Raw genomic sequence first — 23806 nt, forward strand, 5'->3', positions numbered from 1 at the left:
CGGGAGGAGGGGGCTGGGTGGGGGGGCGACAGGCAGAGAGGAGCCTGGTCAACAAGCCCGCAGCACTCTGCTAGGAGGCCGAGGCCGGCCCCTGCCGCCGACGCAGCCAGGGTGAGCAGACACACATAGATTGCTTTCCTGGGGGCTCTTTGTCAGCCACCAACCCAGAGCACACACACTGACACACACGTACACAAAGATCTGAGCCAGGTTGTGGGAGGTAAGTGGGGGAAGGAGAAGGAGGGGCACCAGTGTCTGCGGTGGGCTTTGGGGTGGCCGGGCGGGGGGATGGGCCCGAGGGGCTCTGGGGTGCTCGTGAGGGGAGCCTTTCCAGGGCTGTGTGCTTGTGCGGCGGTGGAGGGGACCCACGATGACCTTCCCGTCCTCACCAAGACCTAAGAGGGAGCAGCCACCCCCAGCGAGATCCTCCCCGTGCTGATGATTTTCAGGGACTTGTTGGCAACTCAGCGAGGGTTGCCATAGCTTTTTTATGTAGGGTGACCAGAACCGGTTGAAACTGGTTTCAGGCAGATCAGCTCCTGAGCACAATGCAGTCACTGAGCTACTACAGTGGGATAGCAGCTTCCTCCCTTCATGGCAGCCAAAGCAGAGGAGCTTGCAGGAAGGGACCATCCCAACACAGTATGTGAATGCACACGTAGACACCACACAGCACTGGTACGTGACTAATGGAGCCCTAGAAGATTCTGTGTAGAGAAGATGGGGAAAATGTGCAGGTTTGCAAGGTCTGAGATTACTTGGGCTTTTCCTGCCTTTTTCTTTTGCTTAAGGGATGGACAAGGAGCTGAGATTTATGACCCTTATTAAAGAAAAAAATGTGCCTTGCTAGGGTGGGGACACTTGCTTTCTGCAGGCTCTCTCTCTCTCTCTCTCTCTCTCTCACTCTCGCTCTCTCTTTCTCTACCTTTTTAACAAAACAAAACCAAAATGAACTGAGGGATTTGTAATGATAGTTTGTTTGTTGCTGGAGAATGCTACTTTGCATGCTTTTTTTCTCTTGCAGGGTATGTTCTGTTTTGTGCTTATCCTTTTAGAAGCTACTAAAGGGTTTTGGGGATGCTTCTGACTATTATGAAGGCCAAAAGGTAACAATATTGTTCTAGGAAATGAGCATAAATGCGTTCCAGTGATGCTGTGAGGCATACATGCTGTCTTTTTTTTCCTTGTAGGCCTGTTGACTGGGGCTGCTTTTAACCCTTTCATATTTGCAGAGAATGCAACCGTGTGACAGTAACTGAACATTGGTCCAAAGTCTTTCCAAAAGGTCAAGGTTCACAAGGTGAGATATGATAATTTTGAGCATGAATTTAAGTATTTATTTGAAGATCCGTTCAGACACAGATTGACAGTGAGTTGGTACCCTGGAGATAATATTGGGTGGAGAGTGGAGAAGAAATACTCTTGACGTTAGCCAAGTTTAATGGGATTAGAGTGACTTTATGATAGTGTTGCTATCAAGGCGAAATCAGAAAGACTTCATTAAATCGCATGTGGCTGGTCATTTAGAAGAGGCAGGCCTGAAAAGAAGCAAGTTTAAGAGAATGGTAGGCGTCAGGGCCTTGTGGGGAATGCACTGTTTTGCATAAGACTAAAGCAGTACACATGTAGCATTTTCCCGATGATTACAGGAAAATGGAAGGACTTTGCCAAATCCAGGCAGCCTAGCCACCTTTTGGGGATTTGAGGAGTCTGAAGGTAGATTTTGCCTTTTGTTCATTCATCACCTTTCTTTTTACCTTGCTCTGTGTGTTAACCTGAAAGGCTTTTCACTCCGAGTCAAGTGGTGGAATGGCTTTTTATTGATTTGGGCGGGGGTGGGGTGTTGACGGTGAGTTTGCCATTGGATTATTTTGTGGCATACGTTTTAATATGGAATACTTAATGCAATGCCAGGAGGAGACTGGGTAGTCTGGCTTCCTCTGTGCAAAGATGCCTGGTAACTCAGAGCTTTACAGCAGTGGATGGTAGAAAATGTCCAGTGCCTTAAAGGATGACAGTTTGATCTGAGCTGGCATTTTTATGCATCCTGCAAAACCAAAAGAGGTCTTAGAGGAGAAGAGAGAAGCAACAGTGATCAGTGGTAGCAAAGTAAAGAACAAAGGCAGTGAGACCTCACAGGGGATATGAAACATTTCGCCTTGGGGTTCCTCGTGAAAAGAACTGCAACTTCCCCAAACAGGAAACCAGCAGTTCCAGAATCCAATCCAAGATGATCGCAACAACGGATAGAACTAGTTCTGTCTTCTGGTTTGGTAAAAGTACAGCCCGGAGGAGCCCGTAGAAGACACGATTGAAAACAAATTTCTCCCCTACTCTGTGGAGGGTATTTTGTTCCTCTTTGCATTCAGCAGAACAGCCTTTTCAGAAGTGCCGGGGGTCTTAGAATGGGTTGTGTGCTGGCAGTTGGTGGGCAGAATATCTGCAGTGAAGGGTGTCAAGTATGCAAGGGTTTTATTGTTGAAATGTTTTTCATAGGATTTCAGAGCATCCAGCGTGTGATAAAACTGGCAAAAGAGAAACAACAGGGCATGGTTAGCTCAGAATACTTTGTGTGGTATTTAATAGAGATAAATGTAATCTCGGACTGAGAAACCAGTAAATAGCTCATGTGATGGAACAAAATTCTTGACAAATCACTGTGTGAAAATTGGTTTTCAATTCTACAACATTTTTGACTGCCAGAGGTTCTGTGTCTGAATGTGGCAGAAATCTGCTTGCAAAGCAGATCCCAATCCACGTTGCATGATATGCTGTTCCTGCTTTTCTGGTGCCAACTAAAACTCAGATGGCTAATGTGATAAACCTTAATTAGCTTAATACTACAATAAGCTGTTTTATAATTGAGTCCTTCACTCCTATCTTTAGAAAGTCAGTGATTTTTATTTAACTTTGACAGCTAACCCCTCGCAGTGACTGTTTCTTGATAGGATGTTTAAAAGCCCTTTTTGTAAGGCGTGGCGTGTCCCAGAACGTTCTGGTTTACTCTCTGTGGTTTTTAGATTTGTTACTCCCCCTCCCCCCAGAAGGCGCCTGGAAAATAGCATTTGCTTTGCACGCAGGCCCCGTCTTTCCACTTTCCAGCTGCAAAGAGCCGTTGCAGGTCGGAGAGCTGGTTCTCCAGGGCTGCAATCAGGAGCCCATCTTGGCTGGAGGTTTGTCTCAGGTGGCGATCTCATGCTGGGCTCTGAGGATGTGGCAGGCCCAGGTCTCCCGGAGAGGAACAGAGTTTTCTGGGCTCGGGAGTGTGAGTGCCGAGAAGCCGCAGTATCCTCTTGCCCAGAAGAGCCAGGTGGGAGTAGGGTGGCACCCACCCTTGGCGCCGGGCCCTCTGGCCCGGCCCCCCTCCCCCCATCGTCTGTCGCCCTGCGGGCAGCCACACCTGGAGCCCGGAGCCCAGTGCCTGCTCGGGATTGCCTGGGGCAGTCTCCAAGGACGACAGGCTGGCCATCCCCTCTGGAGGAAGAATGTGTGGGTTTGGCTGAGGAGGGTCCACTGGAAAGAAAGTGTCACTGGGTGGTGAACCTTTGCTTGTTTTTATCATTTGCCTACTTAGCATCACTTTTTCCATGTTAAAGAACGTTGGATCCAGGGTTTTCAGAACTCTCAGCCTCCTGGTTTAGGAGAACTCTCACTCACCCCTCTCTCTCTCTCTCTCTCTCTCTCTCTCTCTCTCTCTCTCTCTTGCTATCTTTTCTCACAAAGAGATTCCCCACCCACCTCCCACCTTGACTCCTTTCTAAAGGAGGGTCTAGGAATGCTGCAGCCAACACATGGATGGAATTTTCTGCTGATACCTTTGAATAGGATGAGTTAGAACTTAAGGATTTGTAGTCTCCCCCCTACCCCCCGCCTTTATTTCTTCCCTTGAAATGCTTTCTTGGGCTGTGCTGTGGGGTACCGGCTGTCTCCCGTTGGTTTTGAATAACCTTTCCCATATCCTTGGTGGAACTCCCATTTAGCTGTTCACAGCTGGAGCGGAGGTTGCCCTCCTGTGGAACCTTGCAAAGGTTGCCAGCACGGGGAGGGGGGAAAGACTTGGGGTTGCCCCCCACCCCGTCCCCCTAACATTTCTTCCTCATCAGTGCAGTACAGTAGCAACAAAATAATAACAACAGCCACTGTTTAACGTCAAGGAAATCCACACCTTTGTGTTAATTATACAGGCAGTACCTCAGAGATGCTGTGGGTCTGGGTTCCAGACCACCGCAAGAAAGTGATGATCGCAATAGAGCAAGTCACTTGAATTTTTTGGTTTCTTGGTACATATAAAATTTATGTTTACACTATACTGTAATAAGTGTGCAGTAGCGTATCTAGAAAAACAACGTACGTATCTTTATTAAAAAATACTTTATTGCTGAAAAAAATGTTAACTATCACCTGACAATGCACAGTTGCCACAAACCTTCAATTTGTAAAAAAAAGCACAGTATCTGTGAAGTGCAGTAAAGCAAAGCGCAAAGGAGGTATGCCTGTGTCTGGCGTATAATCTTTAACTATGTCATGGTCAAATAATTAACTTTTTTTTACTTTTAAATTTACATACAGTAAAACCCACGGTTTTATGGGTTTTGACAAGCGTGTAGTTCCCTGTGTGTGCCACCACTACCCATAGGGGGTAGTTCCCTTGCCTGAAAAACTTTCCTCCCGCTGTCCCTTTGTAGTCAGACTCTTCTCTCCACTCCAACGCCCCGGCAGCCAGCGATTTGTTCTGTCCTTAAATTTGGTCTTTTCCAGAAAGCCGTACAAATGGCTTCTTTGACTTACAAAGTGCATTTGAAAGGCATCCATATTGTTTTCTGTATCCATACTTGGTTCTTTTCTTTATTGCCAAGTTGTGTAGAGACCACTGTATGGATGTACCACGGTTTGTTTCTCTGTTCTCCCGTTGAAAGACATTAGGGTTATTTCCAGTTTTTGGTGATTGGGAATAAAGCTGCTATAAACATCTGCATACAGGTTTTTGTCTGAACATAAGTTTTTGGTAAGGACTTAGGAGTGGGATGGCTGGGTCATATGGTAAGTAGATAAGAATTAGAAGTTAGAATGAAAGTAAATTCAGCTGGTCCTAGCTCACAAAAAAGATCTAGCCTTGTCAGCTGCAGCTAAGACTTCCCAAGTAAATTTTTCATAGCAAATGTTATCTGAGGACACATGAGAGATGTTCATGATAATAGACCACTCACTAAGGGGATGACAGGCTTTATAACCCAGAACTAATTGGAATTAGCCGAAAGTGGAAACAAGAACCTGCAAGTGGTAAAATATCCTTTATTTCCTTCAGCAGTTATTCCTAATCTCTTCAGAAGCATTTGGCAGTTTAATTTTCCCATTTGTCTTCAGGTTCCATAAAACACCAACCAATAATAGAATCGAAATTTTGGAAAGGGGTACGAAAGATCTCTGTTGAAATCTTAGCTGCAGAAAGAACTTATCGTTAATGATAATTTGTCTGATTTATTGACTGTCAAAATATTGGTGTTATTTTAATATTTGAAGTTATTATTCAGCTTTTGTGTATTTTTTTTTTTTTCCTGTGGTACGTGGGCTTCTCACTGCTGTGGCCTCTCCCGTTGCGGAGCACAGGCTCCGGACGCGCAGGCTCAGCGGCCACGGCTCACGGGCCCAGCCGCTCCGCGGCATGTGGGATCTTCCCGGACCGGGGCACAAACCCGTGTCCCCTGCATTGGCAGGGGGACTCTCAACCACTGCGCCACCAGGGAAACCCACCCTTGTGTCTTTTAAAGAAGTGAAAGTATTTAAGCAATATCAGAGCACTGAAGTAGGGAGATTTTGGGAAGCAGATTGGTTTTTTTTAGAGGATTAAGTAGCGTTCAGGATCAGGAGAGGTTATGGTGATGTGTGGAGGGAGAGGAGCCCGAGAAGTGGGAATCATTGTTAGTTTGGGGATTATTTCATCCATTTAGCAGCTACTGCGTGTTTACTAAGCACCGGACGTTGTGCTAGGCACTGGGAGGACCGAGGGAAAAGGAATCCAGAGGGGAAAACCTAGTGGGAAGTAGCCTACAGATGCTATGATAGGAATGCGACTAGGCCACCTAGTGCCAAGCATGGAGGGAGGAGCCCTGGAAGAGGTGGCTGCTGAGCAAAACCAGTAAGAGTATGGAAGGCAGGCAGAGACTTGGGGGAAGAGCATGAGCCCGATGGAGCGGCGTGTGGAAAGGCCCTGGGAGAGCTGGGTGTCGCAGGTGGGGATGGGAGAGCAGGAGGAAGCTACGGGGCTGACGAGGGCCAGGCTTCTGAAGGTCCTTTTATATCGTCCATTCCAGCGTGGGCTTCCCTGTGTAGACAGCAGAGGCAGAAAGACTTTTGATGACCGAGGTCCTGGGCCAGCACCACGAGGATGGAATGAGGACTTCTCCGGCTGGGGGCAGGGAGGTCAGAGGGGAGGCCCCACCCCAGCAGTGCGGGAGGGAGGAGGAGGGCTCCCTCCAGGGCGTTGGCGTGGGGAGGGAGTGGGAGGCGGCGACTGCATCAGGGGCAGGTGTGTGTGTGCTGGGCCCCGTGATGGAGGGGTAGGGGCAGAGACTGCTCTCTGAGGTTACCTGCCACCACGGATTAATTCCATCTCTCAGATTCTGAACTCAGGAGGCAGAAAAGATTTGGGAGGTGGAGGTTGATACAGTGAGTTCACGTTTGGCATGTGTTGCCCATGGGGTGTCCTTTGCCTCCCAGATCTGTTTGAGCTGGAGGTCTAGACTGGCAGCAACTAATGTAGAACAGAGATGATAGAAGAAAGGTATGAAAAGGTTTGCGTTCGGGCTCCCGTAAGATAGTGGTTTATATAGTAAAAAGCATAAATGAAGGGGAGGTAAGGGCTGAAGAGCTTGAGAAGCGTGCTCCAGAAAGTCAGAGGGCAAAACACTTCCAGAAAGGCAGACCATGTGCTAGTAGCTGACACCTGCGGACAGCACAGTCCGTTGTGGTGGCCTTTCCATGCGTTTAATACCAAGACGATGAGGTGAGCTGTATGCTGTTCTCCCCATGGTGCAGGTTGGGAAACTCGGGCCAAGATCCTGGCCAAGGTCTGCCAGCTCAGAAGTGGTGGTGGATACCTAGAGGGGTGGGATAGGGATGGTGGGAGGGAGACGCAAGAGGGAGGGGATATGGGGATATATGTATATGTATAGCTGATTCACTTCGTTATACAGCAGAAACTAACACGCTATTGTAAAGCAATTATACTCCAATAAAGATGTTCAAAAAAAGAAAAAAGAAATGGTGGTGGAGGCAGAATTTGAAGCATGTCCCTTGTCACTGGGCTCTTCTGCCTTGGGGACAAGGGGAAACCATGGAAGGTGCTTGGGGGAAGGAGCCTAGAGAGACACAAGTAGGGGGTAAACAGCGAAGGCATCAAAGACGCTTGCGTTGGGAGTGGCCGTTAAGGACGGTGAAGGTGAGCGTGTGTGTCATGGAGAAGCTGGAGGCACTGTAGTGGGCTTTTGTAACTAGGCAGGTTTTCCTGACTTTAGTCGTCACGGAGAGGGGAGAATCTGTATCTACACCAAAGACGGACAGCGCTAGGAATAACCTGTTGGAAAGACTTAAATGTTTTTTTCTGGGTACTAGGGTGAGGTACAAATTGGGAGAAGGAACAAAGAGGTGTTTTTGTTTTATTTATTCTTTGAAAAGGATAAGAAAATCAAAGGAAACTGAAAGTGATATTGTGAAAAATCTTTTGTTCTAACACAGAAACACAGTTTAAAGAATTCTTTGAATCATCTGCTATAGACAGGAAGTTCTAAATTCTGCCTGTTTTAGAATGAGGGGGGAGAGAAAATTCTACTTAATCTAAATCTGGAGGCTGAAATAAGTAATTTTTAGATGCACTTAGAGTGGCCTTCTTAGCTGTCCCAAGTATTCCCCACCAGGTATCCTCTAGTTGATGGTCGTTAGGGCCCCCCAAATGCAGGTTTTGTTTTCAGTCAGATATTACTACAACTGTACATAATTAGAGATTCTGAGCATCTTGAAGGATTCAGAGACCTAAAGGTAAAGTCAAGGTGGTGTGGTTCTTGAATGTCTGTCTTCTCAAGTCAGCCTTACCTTTTAGGGAACCAAACTCCTGCTGACTCATGGGTCTGGTAATAAGTATTGATTTTGATAATTTTCTTCTATGAGGAATAAATTCTTGAGGTATCTGAGCAGTAAAAATTTTTGAAAAAGTTCTAGGTTAGAAAATTTCAAGCTCTGTGTTAAAAAAAAAAATCACAAAGCTGGAAATACATTAAGTATTTACAGTTATGTCCTTATTTTCTACAGTGAGCCTAAATTGGTGGTGGTGCCGGCCGGGGCTGGGGGGTGGTGGTTCAGCAGGTAGTTAATATCAGTAGCACATTTGGAACTAGAACCCAGCACTCTAGACCTCCTGGTCTAAGACTGTTGCCATCATTACTTTCTCTCTGCCTTCCAAAATTTCTCATATGTGTTTTGATGGTACATATAGGTCAGCTCATACCTACAGTCCTTACATCATGTGAACTTGAGAGCTTGAATGATTCAAATGAAGCCCTCATATAGGTACTCATTGATAAGCTGGTTCTTAACAGTTTTGTTGATTTAACATAGCAAGAGTGGGGAAGGTAGTTTGAGGTCTCTAGCTTGAGAATTGATTATGGCTAGTGTTCTACTTAAATTTGGGTGGAAAGGCCATGGAGATTTTCAGTTGCCTTTGGCCAGCTCTCAGTGATATATACGTGTCTGCCCAGCCCTCAATGATATAAACCTGTGTTCTGCCGCCAGCTAGCTGTGAGACGTCAAGCAAGTTACTTAAATTCTAAGCCATACTTTTCTTGAGGGTTGTTTTGAAGATTAGATGCATATGAAGTGCTTAGGGAAGTGGCTGGTAAGTGGTGAGACCTCCCTAAAATCTTAGCTATAGTGTTCCTGAGGCTTCCTGTTACAGGGGAAGGGCCTTAGCCCTGACATTATCTTTTCTGTCTTGGAAGGTAGTGTTTCTCCTGTTCTTTTACCTCCTTTATCAGTAGTGATTTTTGTTTTTGGAGGGTGGGGCATGAAAACATACACAGTGAGTGGCTCTTGCCTTGTCTGTAGGTTTTCAGTTACAGCTGCCCTATATCTGGTGAAAGCGGGTGAAAATCTAGGTAAGAGTACTTGTTCCTACTTGGCTGTACTTCCTTTTGTAGCTGGAAAATCTTGGACAGATTTTGTAGTTGTAATCTTACAACTGTCTTTGCTCCCTGGAAAATTCAGCCCAGTCGGTGAGTGGCTAGAGTCTGGGTTGTCTGTCTACTGGTGTAATTTATGTCAACCAGAGTTTAAAAACAAGCAAAATTTGATCGTGAATGTATGGCAGGTAGCTCAAGCGTCTGTTCCGTCCCTTTCCTGCGCATGTTCGCTTGCAGGGACCAGATAGTCGTGTCTTGCACACTGGGATTTGGAGGTGATGGAAGATGGAGTGGAGAAGGGATCCCCGGGACCTTTCTGTCCAGGACTGCCCTGTCCAGTGTGGCAGGCACCGGCCGCACATGGCTTTTGAGCACTTGTAATGTGGCTAGTCCTAATTGAGATGGGCTGTAAGCATAAAATATATACCAGGTTTTGAAGACCTATACAAAAAAAGAATGTAAAATGTCTCATTAATAGTTGTTTAATATTGGTTATATGTTGAAAGGACATTTTGGTTGAATAAAATTTATTATTAAAACTTACTTCACGACATTCCCCCCCTTCTTTTCTTTTAAAAATAGGAATAGAAAATTTAAAACTATATATTTGGTTTTCATTCTGTTTCTGTCGGACAGTGCTGGTCTGGATTGTTGGACGGACAACGAAATAAATTTAACAGTGAAACTCCTCTGGTGCCCTGCAATGTTCATATTTATTGATGTTGAGTCCCTCTTTTGGTTGAAAAAGATAGTGTAAGAGCTACGTTAGGGTCTCCTTGTTAGAGAAACGCATTCTCCCCTAGTTTGGGCTCCCTTTCTCTCCCAGATATTCCTAATTCATCCCCGGGTTATGGGGTTTAAACGTCCGTGCCGGTTGGTGTCTGCTTCTGAATGGAAAGGGAACTAGCATTTACTGCAAGTTTCCTGTGTGCTAGATGCTTCTCACTGACTGTCTCCTGACAGGTGGAATATCCCCAGTGAGACTTAAGAGAGGTTAAGGGACCAAAGATGGCACCACTAGTGAGAGACTGAGCCTAGACTCGGACCAGGGTCTGGCTGGCTCTGGAGTTCTTCCCTGCTTCATGCTGCCTTTCCCTACCTGCCGCTGCTGTCCTGTACCTGCGGCCCACAGTCCCATGTCCCTCCTGGGTGCCCTTGTTGTCCAGATGGGACTTCTCACACTTTAATTTGCATACAGATCACCTGGGGGTCTTGTTAAAAAATGCAGATAATGATTCAATACGACTGGTACGGGCCCAAGATTCTGCATTTCTGACAAGCCCCCAGCTGATGGTGATCTGCTGGCCCATGGACCACACTGAGTAGCAGGGGTCTCCACTGTTTCCCTTGGTTTCACACCTGCTGCCTCTGCTTCCAGAGTGATCGGATTCTCCAAGCCTTGCCTGACTGTGGGAACTCACCCTCGCTTTGCATCTGATGCCAGTGAGTGCCGTTGGGGTCAGCCCTGGTTTTCAGCCATGGACGCCCAGTCTGGCGTGAACACTGATTTCTGGGTACACGGGGTCTGACTGGATCCTCAGTTTATTCTTGTTCCCACATACCTGTGTTACTCCAGCTTCATTACCTTGAGCCCTTGGCACCTGTAGTCTGATGAGATAGAAGGTGATTTTAATATTGAGATGAGATCCGGGAGATACACGACAGGGGTACTACCCATTTCAGGTCGTTGTGATGAAGACTCTCAGGCCTTAACATCAACACGTAAGAGGGACTGTGCCATGTTTGGATCAGAGACTTGGGATCTGATGGGAGGTGAGGACTCAGAGCTGTTAGCCGGCCACGATTTCTGCCTCCATACCTGACAAGGAATTGGGTGACTTGTGACTCTTCCTTAGAATGAGAGTCCTAATGAGCCGCCTCCCAGGGCGGTGTTGAAGAATGGCTAATCACCACCACCTGCGTGTCCAGCGCATGTTGAAGGCAACCACCCTGGAGTCCTTGGATCCAGATGCCTTGGGAAAGGTCACTCCGGGGCCTGGGCCAAACAAGAAATTGAGTTCTAGGAAGGAGTTTGGTTATGTGTTTGAACGATAAACCGTAGACTACAGAACTGTAGTTGGCTTGTTTCTGATATTGGGACTGGACATTGATTAAATTAGTTGTAAGGATAAAATGGTATCTGTTCCATGAGATAGTTTGCCATCCCATCTCTCTACAAGAAAGCTTCCCATTTCACAGAAATCCTAGTTGAGTTTTAGATCTTACTGGACATTTGGACACTGAGAGTTCTATGATACATGAATCCAGCACATTGAATACGATTTATTAATTGTTGGCTAAATCCGTCAGCTCCTTGTTTCGTGCAGAATCCCTGCCTGGGGTGGTAGAGGTATGTGTCTTGGACCCGTGAGTGTGTCTTCCGTGGTGTCACATTGCCGTGCAGGGAGCAGGGACAAGGCTGGGCATTCAGGACGGGCACGGCCACGGAGACAGCCCTGGGGAAAAGGGTTGGAACCGTGGATGTTAATCTGAGTTGGGGGTGAGTTCAGGATGTCGTGGGGTAGTGAGTCAGAAGCCTTACTGGAGTATGCCAGGAGTCAGCGTGAAAGACCAGGCAGATAGACGTGCAGAGAACATCAGAAGGCAAAGCAAAGAGGGCTGGTCCCCAGTCCAGTGAGCTAGGAAAGAACCAGGAGTGCAGAGCATCCAGACTGATGGGTGTGTAAGAGTACAGGGCCACAGGCATCGGGAGATGGGCGTGATCTCTGTGCTCATAGGAGAGCCCCATGGGATGATTGTGGAGCGAGTTAGTGAACAGGTGAGTGAGTGAGGACAGTATGAGATACAGTGCCCGTGGTCCCTGGATAACTGAATCGGAACCAACCTTACGAGGCGGCCTTCACATGGGATGGTGACAACCAAGGACAGCTCAGGCGGCTGAGGTGAGGAGACGGATTGGGAGAAGCAGTAGCTCCTTGTAGACAAGATTCACGTGGGAAGGCATTGCAGCACTAGATTGTTTGGAGTTCGCTTGACTTTAGAGGACACACGATCAGGACACGGCTGTTTAAACCAACACCATAAGAGAGGGAGCTAACTGTTAGGCCCCAGCTGGTGCCACGAGGACCTGAAACCGGGAACTCAGACGTCATCTTGCTCTAAGATGATTCTGTGCTCTTTTTAGGGCCACGTGTCCTCAGTTGTCTCCTTGTGCCTCTCCCTTGGTACAGCGGCGTTCTCTTTCCTGAGCACGTGGCTGTCCCACAGCCCATGTGTCCCCGCGCCCTCGTTTAAAGCCGGTGGACGTCACCTGTATTCCTCAGTCTCACTGCCAGTTCTCAAGACCAAAAACCTAATTGGTCCTGGTCTCATCCACTGTGGCTTGGAGGGCAGGGTTACTACTGACCCTAAACGGGGGACAGTAGTTTCAGAGGAGGTGGCCAGTGGGCTTGTGAAACACCCTGAGGAAGGTCTGCCACAGTAGAGGGATCTTAAAGGCAAATGGACGCAGTGTTAGCTATCTTTGGTGTGTCTGGTCCAGGCATTCCCCATTGTACAATGTGATGCTCTCTAGAGAATGTCCTCCTAAGAGCAAGATCTGGCGGCTGCCTCTGTTCTCACATTGGCACACCAGTAAGCAGATGAGCAAAGGCTATGAAAATATGAGCTGCTCGTGTTTATTAGAGAAATTCAACAAACTGTAGGCCAAAAGGAGGCCTACGAAGGGGGCCTTTTATAGAACGTGCTCTTGTTCGTGTGTGACGATGACGCTGTGGACCAGCTGTTGGCTCTTTCAGTCAGGATGGGTTCTCCTTGGTTTGTCCTGTCTTTCGTCTGCCCTCCTCTCTAGCCTAGAGCACGGGGTTGCTCTATGACTCCGCTGTTGAGGGAGTGCAGTCTGTAGCCTTGCCATGATTCATTACCGTCAGGAAATAGCTTACCCATAAACGAATGGAATTTGTGTCAGGTTTTAACACTGTTCTCCGATAGGCTTGTTTGGCTTCTAAAGGTAGAGGTGGGAGGAAGTATCCAAAAAGGGAAACATTGCATGGAAGTAGAGGTTCCAGTGAAGATAAACTTCGGGTGTAGTTTTGAAAAAATAGAGGGATGGAGTTTTTACAAAAAGGGAAAGAAGATCCAAGGAGGAAAATGGTGGGAAAGCTTAGCACTTGGCATGAGAAGAAAACCTGTGCAGAGGACACCGAGCAGAGTTTTCAGGCTGGGACAGAGATTTTGAGGCAGGAAATGACTCAAAAAACAAGAGTTGCAAGGAAGATAGCTAAAGGGTGACTTGGTCACTTTGGGAAAGCGCAGTGAAGGAAACTGTATTTGGAGACACTTTGGATTTCTGAATCATTAGGCCTCACAGCAACCCTGACAAGTGAGTGGCCTTAACCCATTTTATGCCTGAGGCACTTGAGGCCCCAAGAATGAACAGATAACGCCAGGCTGAGTGGCCAGTCATTGTTGGAGTCAGTGTTCATGCCTGCCTTTTTTGGGCCCGACGCCTTTACATTCTTTAGTATGGTAGCCAAGGTGTACGAGCTATTTTGAGTGTAGAAATGCAATCTCTTCTCTATTTTGTGTTTGCTCAAAAATCACAAAAACAGTATGTTTAGCTTTCAGTATTTGCTCCATAAATACATAGCACGTGCTGCTGTCTGAGGAATGCACTGGACTTGGGCACTGGAGGTAGGAAAACTGGCCGAATGGCTGGAGGACTTGTTCAAGCGTAATGTTTAGGGTCTCTCCTGGGTGCGTAGATGTGTATCTGAGGACTCCCATGGTGGGTGGCAGGGGCTTGGTGTGAGTGTATGAAATGTTTGGGGCCCCTCACAGGTGTATGTCTGTTTGGCAAAATGCAAGTCTGGTTTAGCTGTCCAACGTTCATTTGGGGGAATGATTAAACACATGGTTTAGCACTTGAGTAATAATAATTAGGCTTTGCTGGTTTTGATTTAGATGACTCACAGATATTTAAAAAATTTCTTTTCCTCCTAATCTCGGGCATTAGGGTATTGTTGACTTCTGTTGGAGTTTCAGATTTAACTATGACTTCTTTGGTTACACAGTGCTCTAATTTCAGGTCGTTGAGGGTAGGAAAATTGTGTTCCACCTCTGCTGGCTTCTTAGAAGACCTTGCTGGGCTGCCTTTCTGCAAGAGGCATTTGAGTGAAGGATGCTCATTATTAAATCCCTGAAGTTGTTGAGAATTCTGGTGGCATCTTTGTCAATATCATCCCCTATTTGGGGGCATCAGAGTTGTGGCTGAATTTCTTCTAGGGCTTTCTCTATGCTAGAATCCTATCACTGGCCTTGTTTTGATGTTTTAATAACTCACATTAATATGTACTTACTATATTCCAGGTACTGTAGACAGCACCTACCTGGATTGTTTTATCTAATTCTCACAATAACTGGGGGGTAGATCTTACTATCTCCATTTTCTACTCAAGAAAACAGAAGCTTAAAGAAGTAACTTGCTCAGAACCTTGTAACTTTTAAAGAGCAGAGCCAGGACTTACTCCAATTTGTCTTGTTCCAAAGCCCAGGTTTTAGCTACCACAACGTACTGTGGTTTATAGGTGTCTTTTCTATAGCTGATCGGTGGGAGGCCCAAATATCTTTGAGGTTCAAAGCCACGGCTTCTGGGTCAACCAGTATTTCTCCTATTGTCAAGATTCAGGAGGTGTGTCTTGTTTGCTGCCTGGCACTGATGTGGCAATGGCTACTGAGAGTAGGTGAACATTAAGAGATACTGTGGTCCCCTGGTTTTTCTTCCTTTACCGTAAACGTGTGCCTACCTGTGTGCATGTGCATTTGGCAACACAGATAGCCTCCTCTTGGCAGTACTTACAGAACCAGTCAAGCACTGTTTTTATAATCATTTCTACGGCAGAGTCCCTTTAGAAATACTACCTTCTTGTTCTTCCTCCATAGTTGGAGATTTGTTCTCTTGTTCTTTCCTTAAGTCGTCTTGGGTCGATGCAAAGGTGCCCCTGGAGAGGAAGTACCAAGAAAAACATGGAGGTAGAGTTGTTCACAAACATGGGAAGAAAGAGTCACCCTCACACTCGGCTGCAGAATTCCTATTTCCTAATACCGTCTTCCAAGGAGGATAATTGATTAGACCTTGTTTCAGATATGTCCCAAAGATGTCTCACCCTGAAAGCTTCCAGCAGCAAATAAGCTTGGGTAGTGTTCCCAGCCTGGGCATTGGATCCCCGTGATGAAGTTTCGCACTAGAAGTTCACATCAGCACCTGCAAGTTCAGAGAAGCCTTAAAAGAAAGGTGTGTGTATGGGTGTTTAATCCAGCACTTCCCAAATTCCTAGACTGTAGAATCCCTTCTTTTTCCTTTTTGGTGGAAATTGAACAGCAGGAGGAGTGTTCTTGGGGGACCATTGTTCCAAGCTGTCGGTTATCTTTGATGAAATCAGTAAAAAGTGAGGGAGGGCCTTGTGAGAAATAGACACCTTCCTCCTTCTCCTCCTTTTAATATAACATAGCGTTGGACAAAATATGATCAATTCTCTTTCTCTGTGTTTTTCTGTTTTCTGTCTCCTCCAGGAAGAGAACTTTAAGTGAGTTTTCTTTTAAAGTCAGCAGCCTGTAGACATGCTGTGAATGATAACCTTGGGGGATGCTCTCAGTCATGTTTTATAGATGAAAGTACTACCTTTCATAAATCCAAAAGTGCCTTAAGTGAATTTGGTATCTAGCAAGAGTAGGCAATGGCCTCATTTTGGAATTCAGGACCAGTTGGCGATAACCCTGCGGGGAGCCCCTTTGTCTACACCCTTCCTCAGCTGGTGGGAGAGGAAGTGGAGGGGTAGCTGGAGTGGTGACGCCACCCTCTCTAGGCTGGGAGGTGGCTCTGGTGTGCACGCCCAAGGGGAGCAGGTTTCTCATGATCTTAGGAGGATTCGGTGTTGGTGGGAGGAGAGCAGGTGATAAGGGGAATGTCTGTTCATGCAGAGCAGGGCTTTGCACCCTCAGCACTAGTGACATTTGGGGCTGGGCACTTCTTTGTCTGGGGGCTGTCTGTGCGCTGTAGCATGTCTAGCAGCGTCCCTGGCCTCTACTCAGTACCCCACTGGGTGCCAGTAGCACCCCTTACCCCGCTCCGATCTGTGCCGACCAGAAACGTCCTGGACCTTGGTGGTAGAGGACCTGGTGTGGTGGTAGAGGAGGGGCAAAATCACCCCCGTTGAGAACCACTGACTCAGAGCCTTGTAGCAAGGACAACACTTCAAAACTGGGGTAGTAAAGATTCCAGAAGAAAGACCTCTGAGGGAAGCCAGCAAGCACGTGTGGCTGGACTGTAAAATCCCCAGAGAAGAGCAAGATACCTTCAGCTGCTAGTGCTTGCCTCCATGTTTTCTAACGCTGGAAGTCTCAAAAATGTTTGCAAATAGTTTAAGTTTAGTATTGAAAATAAAAAAGTTGCTGGTAAAATGAATATAAAACAGCAAAAAATAGAGCCGCTGGTTTGATGGGAGCATTTCAGGGACAAAGGCTTCTGTGCAGGATTTAGGATTTTTGTGCAGAAATCTGGAAGGCTTATTCAGGTGACAAAGGAAAATTACTTTGAAGTTCTCCTGTCTGTACTCTCAAAATATCACCTCTAATTTGGAAAATCTATGCTTTGCTTCAAGCTAGAATTATAGAGGTGCTACTAAAAAGTGTGGCATTTATAAAATGCCAAAGGAATGCTTCTGAAGCCTTCATGAGTTTTTCTCTTAAACCAGGATCTTTTGTTTTTAGTACTTAAATGGGTCTGTAAGTGATTTCTTAGTTTTGAAATAATTGGAATTCACCAAACACGAAGCATTTTGTATCCAACTAATAGCAAAGAAATTTAGAAATTTTTTTCTTTCTCTCTCATCATTGAACTGTTTGAATAACCCACTTCAAGCAGAGGCTGTAATGACTTTTTCTGAAGTTTATTAATGGTGACAGATTTAGCCCAGACCCTTTCAGTATTTCTATAAACTCATTGACAAATTAGTGAATTGCCGGCACAGGGGCCTTTTAGTTAAAAGAATGTGGAATATCCAGTGGGAGATGGAGCGCTTGCAGAAGTACCTTTGACAGAATTGCCAAGGTTGAGGATTCTGACTCTCCTTGAGTTCATAGGAAATGTAAACTTTCATCTACTTCCCTGTAGGTAAGAGATTGTGAAAATGCTTAGGTGGGTGAACTTTGAAAACCATCCTGCCCCTGCCTTCCATCCCCTACCGTTTCTGGATTCAGGTATCAGATGTTTAGTGTGAAACCTAGGCCTTTCTATGAACTTTACATATCTATAAATTTTACATATCTATATGTATAAAATGCAGTATGTTTATTTTACATAACTATCTGTATAAACATGTACAATGCAATATGCTTATTTTTTCTTTTTAATTTTAATGTAGTGTATATATTGTTTTAGGAACTGATTTCTCCCCCCCCCCCCCACTAAATGGTGTATCTTGATTGTTCCATGTCAGTATCTGTAATAGCTCTACCTTACTTTTTTTTTTTTTTTTTTTTTTTTTTTTTTGCGGTATGCGGGCCTCTCACTGTTGTGGCCTCCCCCGTTGCGGAGCACAGGCTCCGGACGTGCAGGCTCCGGACGCGCAGCCTCAGCGGCCACGGCTCACGGGCCCAGCCGCTCCGCGGCATATGGGATCCTCCCAGACCGGGGCACGAACCCGTATCCCCTGCATCGGCAGGCGGACTCTCAACCACTTGCACCACCAGGGAGGCCCTCTACCTTACTTTTAATGAACGCATAGCACTCCATTAGGAAGGATGTACCATAAACAATGTGAATGTACTTAACACTGTTGAACTGTACACTTCAAAATGTTTAAGATGGTAAATTTTATGTTATGTATATTTTACTGCAATTTAAAAAAGAAAAAGGATGTACCATAATTGATAGAATCATTTCTCTGCTGATGGACATTTACACGTTTTCCAGTGTTTTGCTGTGTTGCAAATAACTGTGCACCAAACGTTTTTATACAGATGCCCCTCACTTTGGAAGATTTTATTTCTCTGGTTTAAAGCTTTGTGCCTGTGCACTAAGATCAATGACATGTCTTCCAGATCCAGCAACTAGGATCCTGGCCCTTTTTCCCTTGGGAGTAGCTAAGGAAAGAGCAGGTTTTTCCTTCTGGACTTTAAGAATTTCTTGGTTGTGAGTGTGGTTTTGGAGAGAGAATCCCCTAGTTTGTAATCTCCTCAGCTGAAGGTTTTCTTTCATTAGACTTGGAGGGTGTCTGGGCAAGCCCCTTGCCCTGAACACCTGTTTACTGTCTTGCGCCAGATATCTGCAGAGACGGTCAGCCCAGGTAGGTGACCTGGTTCCCAAAGGCATTCCTGGAGGTGAAAGGAAGGCCACCCGTTGAGAAGACCAGTGGCTGAGTTTCAGTAACCGGGTTTGGCCGCCCGGTTAGGGGCTTACTCCTTCGCACAGTTGTCAGGGCAGAAGTGAGCCAGCTGTTACAGGCGCAGGGCTTTGGTATTTGGTCAGCTCTGACTTCGGCCTTCAAGCTTTCCCAGCAGAGCCATCATGTTGAAATGCTAACCCGAGGGCAGTCCTGCCTTTCAAATTTACATTCTGCTTTCTAAAGAAAAACACAGGACAGGTATTTTTGGAAGCTTTGTGTATTCGGTTTAGTAGATGTTCCACTGTTGAAGAGCCTTAGCACTCACAGCAAGTCAGCACAGCTCTATTTTTGACTCTTGAGCAGGGAAAGAAAACAGCAGTCATGTGGATGGACTGGAGTTGCTTAATTTGGGTATGTCGGATGCGGGTTCAGTCACGGGGCAATCCAGCACCCTGAGTCTCCCGCGCTTGGTGCTGGGGAGGTGGTCTGGTGACAGAAGAGGGACATAAACGGGTCCTCGGCAGCGGTGTGGGACCTGTCCCCTCCCACTGGGGCCTCCACAAAGCCAAGCCAGAACCCCAGGGCTGAGCGCGCAGGAGCCTCTGCCCTGCGGGACGTGCCAGTCGTGGTGAAAGTGTCCTTTCCTAAATCCTAGGACCACGCTGAGCGGGGGGGTGGGGGGGGGGGGGGTGGTGAGCTGTGGTTAGTCCCACTTCCTGAGGAAGTGACTGAGGGCGAGCTCTGTGAAAGCTGCTTTATCCAGGAGTCCCACGGGGCCAGCCGGGGAGGAGCAGACATCCCATGCAGATTGATTGTCCTCTGAGCAGGGGCTTTGAAATTAAAGGAGCCCTCTGCGGACATCTTTCTGTTAGTTCTGTTTGATCTTTTTGTGCTTCGCTTTCAAAAATTATTTCTTACTGCTCTGTCATTCCAGTTGTCTTTCTGTGGATGTCCTATACCTGGGTAAACAGAAGATGGAAACAGCAGGACTTTGTCTTCCACAGAGGGTTTTCTGGGATTATGCTCTGATCTAAGTTATGAAAACTCAAATGCCTTTTAAAGGAATGTAGTCACTTGAATAATAAAACACAATTTTCATGGGATATTTAATTTTCTACAGGCAGACTCAGGATAAAACTCCTGGGTAGGGCCTCCCTGGTGGCGCAGTGGTTGAGAGTCCGCCTGCCGATGCAGGGGATACGGGTTCGTGCCCCGATCTGGGAGGATCCCATATGCCGCGGAGCGGCTGGGCCCGTGAGCCATGGCCGCTGGGCCTGCGCATCCGGAGCCTGTGCTCCGCAACGGGAGAGGCCACAACAGTGAGAGGCCCACATACCGCAAAAAGAAAAAAAAAAAAAAAAAAAAAACTCCTGGGTATTCATTAATAAAGCAAAATGTGGAAAATGGGGCATTTTGGAACATTTTAGCAAACTGCAAATTAAAATCAAATATTAAATCAGTTAACTCCATGTGAAAGTAAAGAACCACTTCTAATGTACCCTGTCATGGCTCAGTGTTGCATATTTTCGAATTTTGTGAATATGAAATAGAATATTTCATTTTGAGTTAAAAAAAAATGATTATGTGATTCAGACTTTTCCTTCTCTTTTCCTCCCGTCTTCAGCATATTGTGGACCATATTTTCTCTTTCCTTGATTTTCCTCTCTTCCTTTCCTTCTTCCCAAGCATTTAGATAACACTTACGAGCTAAAAGCTCTGAAGTTAGGTAAGTGGAGGTGAATAAACTCCTCGTGGGCTCCCTGTTTCCAGGTGGGTGTCACATATAAAGAAGGGTGTTTGTCAGGGTGGACCTTCCATCCAGCGGGCTGTCTTTCTTTTACTTTTTCTTTATATTACTTTTACTTGCCTCTTCATATGTATATTTGACTTTATTTCTATAAAATACAGTTATTAAGAAAACAGCATCACATTAACTTGTACATTCAACTTGAAAGGGCATTTTCCCAGACTGGAGCAGGTGCTTAAGAAATATAAACTCCTAAGTAAGATGAAGTACCCTTGTCAGTGCTCCACTGTCATAACCGGGGCATATCCAGATGTTCCTGTGCCTCGGGCTTCCACATTCTTCCCTACTCTTTTTCACCAGAAGGGTGGTTATTACCTCTTTAATGACTTCTAGTTAGTTTTTTGACCTTTAACTGTACCTGGTATCTGCTTGCTGAAATCTCCGTGATTCTGAATTGCCCTATTGAAGGAGTTCTTTTTTTTTTTTTTTTTTAATTTTCATTGACGTATAGTTGCTTTACGATGTTGTGTTAGTTTCTACTGTACAGCACAGTGAATCAACTATACGTATACATATATCCCCTCTTTTGGATTTCCTTCCCATTTAGGTCACCACAGAGCATTGAGTAGAGTTCCCTGTGCTATACAGTAGGTCCTCATTAGTTATCTGTTTTATTTTATTTATTTTAAAATTTTTATTTAATTTTAAGATATTTATTTATTTATTTGGCTGCATTGGGTCTTAGTTGCAGCACGTGGGATCATCACTGCGGCACACGGGAATCTTTCGTTGCGGCACATGGGCTCTTCGTTGCGGCACATGGGCTTCTCTCTAGTTGTGGCGCATGGGCTCCAGAGCATGCGAGCTCTCTAGTTGCGGCACGCCAGCTCAGTAGTCGCGACCCGCAGGCTCTCTAGTTGTGGCATGCAGGCTCAGTAGTTGCGGTGCGCAGGCTTAGTTGCCCCGAGGTATGTGGGATCTTAGTTACCCCACCAGGGATTGAATCCACATCCCTTGCATTGCAAGGTGGATTCTTAACCCCCGGACCACCAGGGAAGTCCCAGTTATCTGTTTTATACATAATATCAGTAGTGTGTATATGTCAATCCCAATCTCCCAGTTCATCCCAGCTCCCACCTTCCCGCAAAGGAATTCTCCCCCCCCCCACTTTGAGAAATTTAAAAGTACTTTGTACTTTAAATTAAATTAAAATATAATTTAAAATTAAAAATTATGAGTTATATATCAAGTACTACCTATATTCCTACCAGCCACTCTTTTAGCTGTGAATATCTTTGTATACATGTTCTGTTCCCTCCCCCTCTGTCTCTCTGTTCAGCCCTCTTTTCTCCTCCTTTCCCTCCTCCTCCTCCCCTTTTCTCCTTTTTCCTGGGACCTGGGACCTTTGTACTTAAGGATATTTAAAAAATCACCAGATAAAATGGATTATGCTTTATAAATGGGGTTTTAAAGTTTTTTTTTGTACTTGGTTTTGGTCTGTTGTTTTGCATACGTCTTTAAGACTTTTTACCTAACATAAGAATTTTTCTATGCCAAGTCTGACTAAAGGTACCTTGGAAAGTTGACTAGCTACCTCATTCTGTCTTTCTGACCAACGCTTTTTATTGTCGACCTGTACCATTTTCAATCTCATCCTGGCATGATAGGATCTTAAGTGCCAGCCTAAACCAGTTTGCCCTCTCTCCTGAGGCTTGGTGAACTCCTGGGTTCATACTTTGATTGACTTGGGGGAAGTAGTTGATTGCCTAGATAAGATTTCCTTCAGACTAAGATCCTTTAGGAAAGTGAAAGTAAAAGAGTACGAAATATCAGGCATATGCATAAATATGGATACTTATCCGTAGGCAAGCCTAGTTTACTATGAAGTCAAGAATATGTGGTCTCTTGATGAATGGAATGACAAATTGTTCTTTGAGACATGGTAAACAAGGGTTACGCTTTAAGAGCCTGAGTAAATGGTTTTAATGTCTCTGTTTCCCTCATCTTTCACTTTATCACATGAGTTAAAAATACATCTTCAGAATTTTAAAGCAAATGGGTGAAACTCAGCACTGTATATCTTAAAGGTTATTTTTTGAAGTGTTCTTATTTTTACAAGAATTCTTGAAGAGAAAGTTTTCTCTTGCGGTTCTGTGCTTTGGCAAAGTCTTTTGGGAATAGATCAAAGTCTATTTAAAAGGGTACTCCTGAACAAACGTATGCGTTGAAATAACGTGGATGTATGTCTGTGACCTAATGGAAATGTGTATAAACATAGAAAGTTGTCTGATGTATTGTTGAACGTAAAAAAAGCCTATTATGTTAAAATTATATATGTGTTTTTATGTTTATGCTTATGTATGCATTTAGAAGTCTGTATCCCAAATATTATCAGTGATTCAAGTGGGCCTCCTGGAGACATTTATTTTCTGTTGCTTATACTTCTGTTTTTTTTTTTTTTTAGAATATTGGCAAAGAGCATATACTACTCTTACAAGTAAAATGTTTTAAAAATCCAGGAAAGAAAGAGAGGTATTTTGAATAAATGGCAGTCTGTTGTCTAAATAAAGCTCTTTTCAAAGATGCTTACCTGGGCCTCCCTGGTGGCGCAAGTGGTTGAGAGTCCGCCTGCCGATGCAGGGGATACGGGTTCGTGCCCCCGTCTGGGAGGATCCCATATGCCGCGGAGCGGCTGGGCCCGTGAGCCATGGCCGCTGAGCCTGCGCGTCCGGAGCCTGTGCTCCGCAACGGGGGAGGCCACAACAGTGAGAGGCCCGCATACCGCAAAAAAAAAAAAAAAAAAAAAAAAAAAAAAAAAAAAAGATGCTTACCTGGGCATTCGAGTTAAGAGTGATTCTAAGGACAACATAGCGATGTTCATGTAGAGATTTTGAATCTAAGAATCTAAGAGGTTGTGTTGGCTGGAAGTTCCCTGAGTAGGGGGTGAAGAAGACAGAGGAGGTAGGATACTATTAGTGCAGCGGAATTCATGCAGAGGGACTCAAGGTTCTGCTGCTGATGGATGAAATGATGGGGTTCTTGCCCTGTCGTTTCTGTAGTATTCATTACACAGAACGTCTAAGGAATGCTTGTCAGTAAACGGAGAGCAAGTTGGTTATTCCAGGCTATCAAATCAGCAATTTCTAATTTGTACTTCAAAGAAAAAAGAGTAATTAGAAGTTTCTCATTACTTTCAGACATCAGTGAATCTCTTCCCATTGTGGAGTAAGTTAATGGTTAGCTTTCAGAAATGAGGTAATTAGGAAGCTGTATACATTTTTGGATCTAAGTGCTTATTACTTAATATATTAGAACTGCTTGAAGACGTAGCTTCCTTGTGAAATGGTTGGCTTTAGTATTTTATCTTTAAAGGGTTTGTTTGGCCTATGCATCTCTGTGTGGAAGCCAGAGAGAGCAGTGATTGTGTGGGTTAGAATGGTGGCACCATTTTAATTTAACTGGATCAGCTGGGTGGTTCCAGAATATCCTGATCCTTCAGGAAAGCCGTCAGAGTTCACTGGGTTTATTGTGGCTTTGTCCTTCTC

The 23806-nt window shown here is 45.4% G+C and overlaps 1 protein-coding gene across 15 annotated transcripts in view; it reads left to right on the plus strand.

Moving 5' to 3' along the window:
• Nucleotides 1-23806, plus strand: part of ZNF532 (zinc finger protein 532) — a 114664-nt gene that overhangs the window by 818 nt on the left and 90040 nt on the right. For 4 of the 15 annotated variants that reach the window (XM_060118152.1, XM_060118155.1, XM_060118147.1 and 1 more), the window contains exon 2: nucleotides 1191-1300. The exons of 2 other annotated variants lie outside the window; for them this stretch is intronic. The gene's annotated coding sequence lies outside the window, so the exon portion shown is untranslated. Of the gene's footprint in view, nucleotides 1-89; nucleotides 112-527; nucleotides 747-1024; nucleotides 1107-1190; nucleotides 1301-23806 lie in introns of those variants that run through there. 9 more of the 15 variants (XM_060118149.1, XM_060118154.1, XM_060118148.1 and 6 more) reach the window with 8 other exon arrangements.

This window comes from Mesoplodon densirostris, chromosome 15 (assembly GCF_025265405.1).
Source record: "Mesoplodon densirostris isolate mMesDen1 chromosome 15, mMesDen1 primary haplotype, whole genome shotgun sequence".
In the NCBI taxonomy this organism is placed as follows: domain Eukaryota; kingdom Metazoa; phylum Chordata; class Mammalia; order Artiodactyla; family Ziphiidae; genus Mesoplodon; species Mesoplodon densirostris.